The sequence below is a fragment of the Gopherus evgoodei genome, chromosome 2 (assembly GCF_007399415.2).
Source record: "Gopherus evgoodei ecotype Sinaloan lineage chromosome 2, rGopEvg1_v1.p, whole genome shotgun sequence".
NCBI classification, from domain to species: Eukaryota; Metazoa; Chordata; order Testudines; family Testudinidae; genus Gopherus; species Gopherus evgoodei.
Window position 1 is genome coordinate 250,520,141 of NC_044323.1, and position 5,185 is coordinate 250,525,325.

The window sequence follows — 5,185 nt, forward strand, 5'->3', positions numbered from 1 at the left end:
CTTTCTAGGGCACAGTGATAGAACAAGAGCTACAAGCTTACTTATAGGTTTCAGAGTAGCAGCATTGTTAGTCTGTATCTGCAAAAAGAACAGGAGTACTTGTGGCACCTTAGAGACTAACAAATGTATTTGAACGTACTGTGTTTTCCACTGCATGCATCTGATGAAGTGAGCTGTAGCCCACGAAAGCTTATGCTCAAGTAAATTTGTTAAGCTTACTTACTGCACTCTCACAGTACGCAGGGCCGGTGCAACCATTTAGGCAGACTAGGCGGTTGCCTAGGGTGCCAAGATTTGGAGGCACCAAAAAGCGCCCCCAAATTTTTTTTAAGTGGTTGAGCGGCTGCTGCTGCCGGGATCGAGAGGGACTTGGAGCTGCTGGCAGCATCCGCAGACGGCAGCCCAGGGTCTCCCCTGGGTCAGGGCGCCGCCGCGGCAGCCAGCAGCCCAGGGTTTATAGGCGGCAGGTTCTATATGTTTGCGGTGCTCGAGCACCAGCAATATTCAGGGCTGGGGGCCCTGCTCCAGCAATATTTGGAGCTCGCTCTCTCCCCCGGCCCCGCCTGGATCGGGCCCTGGCCCGACCCCCGTGGGTCTCCCCTCCACACACCCCGCCGCGTCCGTGCCGCACAGAAAGCAGCGCAGCACCTCTCCCCTGCCTGCTTCTGTTGCTGGAGCAGAACGGCTCCCGGCAGAACTGCTGTCTGCTGTCCCAGGGTCCTAGTGCCCCCCATCTCCTACTGGCAGGGCAGGCTGCCCTTACCCTGTGCTTCCGCCCTCGCCCTGAGTCTCTCCAACACCCCAAACCCCTCAGCCCCCCACACCCTAATCCTCTGCCTCAGCCCTGAGCCCCTCTGCATCATGAACTCCTCATCCTCAGCCCCAACCCTCATCCTCCTGCACCCTAATGCTCTTCCCCAACCCTGAGCCCCCCCTGCAGCATGAACCCCTCATCCTCAGCCCCAACCCTCATCCCCCTGTGCTCCCTCCTATCCCCAAACTCCCTCCCAGAGCATGCACCACCTCTCCTTTCCCACACACTCCTTCCCACCCCCAAACTCCCTCCCAGAGCCTACACCTCTCACCCTTTCCTACACCCCCATCCCCAGCCTGCACCCAAACTCCATCCCAAAGCCTGCACCCCTCACCCCCTCCTGCACACCCACCTCCTGCCCCAGCCCGGAGCCTGCACCCAGCACCCAAACTCCATCCCAAAGCGTGCACCCCTCCTGCACCCTAATCCCCAGCTCAGGGCCTGTACCCCAGAGCTTCCCCCCAAACCCCTCCCAGAGCCTTAGGCAAGTGGGGGCAGAGTTTGGGGGGCAGGTTCTGGGCACCACCAAAATTTCTACAAACCTGCCACCCATGCCTGGGTCAGCGTGCCACCGGCAGCCCAGGGGTTCCACTGCGCAGTTGCTACTTCACTTCTCCCGCCTCCCAGGCTTGCGGCGCCAATCAGCTGTTTGGCGCCGCAAGCCTGGGAGGAGAATTAGAGCAGGACAGCGTGCTTGGGGAGGACACGGAGCAGAGGTGAGCTGGGGTGGGGAGGTACCGCAGGGCTCCTCGGGCCAGGGGGAGAGAAGCTGCCGCGGGGGCGGCAGGAACACTTCAGGGTGAGAAGCTGCTGCAGGGCTGGGGGGACGCAAGATGGAAGTTTCGCCTAGGGCGCAAAACTTCCTTGCACCGGCCCTGACAGTACATGTTCTTTTTTTAAAGAGTCAGTGAACTTCTAATCTGTACCAGGCTGTGACTTGACTGTGCCCTGGATTACAACTTGCCAGCAATGACAAATTCTGCTGTTTTCTGAAATGAGACACCATTCAAAGAAGCAGACTGAGTTTATTTAGTGGAGATTTTTTTCAAAGTGGTCTTCAAGGCTCCCTTTTCTTCTTTCTACTCTCCTCAAGCCCACACCTTGTAATATGCCTGCTCCAGTGAAGATGGACTGAATACATCACCCTGTGAAGCCCATTAGCCCATATCTTAACTGTTGATAAGAGGGAATTACTTGAATTGTGGTCTTTTGTCTTGTTGTCTTTTGCTCTTTACATAATAGTAACACTATCAGGAAACCACAGGGGCACAGCTGGATCCAAAATAACACTGTTTATTGACTGTATACAAACATGAAAACTCTAGCTCAGGGGTTGGCAATCTTTCAGAAGTGGTGTGCCAAGTCTTCATTTATGCATTCTAATTTAAGGTTTTGCGTGCCGGTAATACATTTTAATGTTTTTAGAAGGTCTCTTTCTATAAGTCTATAATATATAACTCAACTATTGTTGTATGTAAAGTAAATAAGGTTTTTAAAATGTTTAAGAAGCTTTGTTTAAAATTAAATTAAAATGTAGAGCCCCCTAGACCAATGGCCAGGATTTGGGCAATGCGAGTGCCACTGAAAACCAGCTCGTGTGCCACCTTCGGCACCCGTGCCATAGGTTGCCTACCCCTGGTCTAGCTATACATACTGCTGATTTGACTAGGTTCTAGCAGCTTCTCAAATATCTAGCACAGTGAGTGCTCAAGAGGACTCAAATTATTTCAAGGGATACTCCTACATCGCAAGAACAATACAAAGTATGCCACTTTTTCACTAATAGGGTTTGATCATACCATCTCTGCTTTGTACACAGCCCTGGCTGACCTGAGAGTGCAACACCTAAGCTGAGATGTCTGAACAGCAGTATGTTGCACTGACTGCCAGGCTAGAGCAAGGAAAGCAAAACATTATATTTGGGCCAGCAGGAAATGCTTTGACCAGAAATACACACATTAGGTCACATTTGATTTAACAGAAAAAGAGAATATAATGCCCCTGGTTTTGGTACTGGGACCCATGGGCAGCTAATGGAGAGACTATCAAGGAGGTTCCAACAAAAACCTTTATTGCATCTTACCTGGAGAGTCCTCTGTATGCACACTGATTGGATCCAGCCAGTTGTACTTTCTGATGTGGGTCACTAATAGTACTCTTAAAGACAAACTGCTACAGGGAAAATGTCATTGTTTTCTTGTCCATTCTCTGTCTCTCCTGCCCCCTTTACCCCCACCACAAGTCTGTCTGTATCCACCTGGTGTGTAGTCTTAAACTTTACTTCAAGGCATGGGGTCACTCTTTTGTTTTGCTTGTTTTAGAGTAGAAGGATGGTTCAGTGGCTAGGTGCTAACCTAGCTGGACTTGCGAGTCCTAGATTCAGTACCCTGAATGGTGCGGTGTGCAGTTACTGGTGAGAATATGTCTTTGGGCGAGGACTGACCTGCCACCCAAGGCCCACACCATAGTAACTCTAGCTCAGGAACCAATCCATGCAACAAACCTCGATGCCAACTCTGCCCACATATCTACACCAGCAACACTATCACAGAACCTAACCAGATCAGCCACAGCATCACCTGTTCATTCACCTGCACGTCCACCAATGTAATATACGCCATCATATGCCAGCAATGCCCCTCTGCTATGTACATCGGCCAAACTGGACAGTCTCTATGGAAGAGGATAAATGGACACAAATCAGATATTAGGAATGGCAATATACAAAAACCTATAGGAGAACACTTCAACCTCCCTGGCCACCCAATAGCAGATCTTAAGGTGGCCATACTGCAGCAAAAAAACTTCAGAACCAGACTTCAAAGAGAAACTGCTGAGCTTCAGTTCATCTGCAAATTTGACGCCATCAGCTCAGGATTAAACAAAGACTGTGAATGGCTTGCCAACTACAAAACCAGTTTCTTTTCCCTTGGTTTTCACACCTCAACTGCTAGAACAGGGCCTCATCCTCCCTGATTGAATTAATCTCGTTATCTCTAGCTTGCTTCTTGCTTGCATATATATACCTGCCCCTGGAAATTTCCACTACATGCATCTGATGAAGTGGGTATTCACCCATGAAAGCTCATGCTCCAAAATGTCTGTTAGTCTATAAGGTGCCACAGGATGCTTTTCTATCTTTAAGCCAGTTAATCAAGAGTACATTGCAGTGTATGTAGATTTTGCACAGAATAAGTACACAGCATCTCAATATTTGTACGGTATGAAAATTACTTACTAGAAAAAGGGCACCAGCACTTAAGGATCAGTTCTAGAGGCAAAAGTCCCCAAATCCCAATGGTATTTGGATCTGAATGTCTGCTTCAGCCCATTTCTACTCATGGATTAAAAACAAATGCCTCCTTCCCCCAAAACACATGAGAGAAAGAGCTACTGTTATTTTTTCAGCCACTGGAAAAACTAAATAATTAACTGTTAAAATACTATGCTCTTCAAACTTATGTTCAGATTATTTATTTATTGACACATTACGTATATACTATATAGAAACCTTTAAAGAAGGATAACTACTGTAAATGGTGCAATACATAAAATGAAAGCAGTTCATATGATAATGGCCTGAATCACAGTGTAATCAATCTACCACAAGAGGGAGCCAAGCACTCTTTCATTTTGCACTGAAGGAATATGTACTAGTGGCAGTATCATAACCAATGAAGTTAATCTGAGATATGATTATTGCTAGTTGAAAACTAAATCACCAACACACTGTATTGTACATTTCTTTCCATCCTTTAGCATTCCTTAATGGAGAGATCTGCAGGCAGATAATGCCACATTTGCCATAGTGAAGGCTGGCTTGTGCTGTTGGTCTTAATGTTTATGAGGCATTGGGTGAAGTGTAGTAAACTGTCCAAAGTTGTCCATATCATACGAGTGGGTGGGTGGCACCAGCACAATTCCTGGAGGGCAGATATTGCAGGCACTAAGTGGCACTTGAGAGAGGCTAGGGATCAAAAGACTGTTGGAGATGGAACTACCTCCTAGAAGTGATTCCTTCATCGGCTCAGGCAGGTTGGAGGAGAGATGCAATGAAGTCTGTGCTACCATTGCCTATGATGTTTCCACTGGACGAAAAGCTGGAATTTTAAGGTAATATAAGGTATCGTTTTATTAGCGGGCCTGTCCAACTCCTGCTGTAATTTAGAGAAATCCTCAGGCTGCTCTCACTTATATTCAGCTGCATCAAAGATATTCTGCGAAACCAAAACATTAATCATCATGGGTTTGGCCTCAGAAAAATATAAGATTTTTAGAATACAATAAATGTTTGAGATCATTTTATTTGTCTTTTGGTTTCTACATCTTTAGGTCACACTTGGGTCACATTTTCAAGCTTTCCTCTGCAAA

At 47.5% G+C, this 5,185-nt stretch overlaps 1 pseudogene; it reads left to right on the plus strand.

The window, feature by feature from the left end:
- Window positions 1–4,458: 4,458 nt before the first annotated feature.
- Window positions 4,459–4,587, plus strand: LOC115647373 (annotated as a pseudogene).
- The last annotated feature ends 598 nt before the right edge of the window (window positions 4,588–5,185 follow it).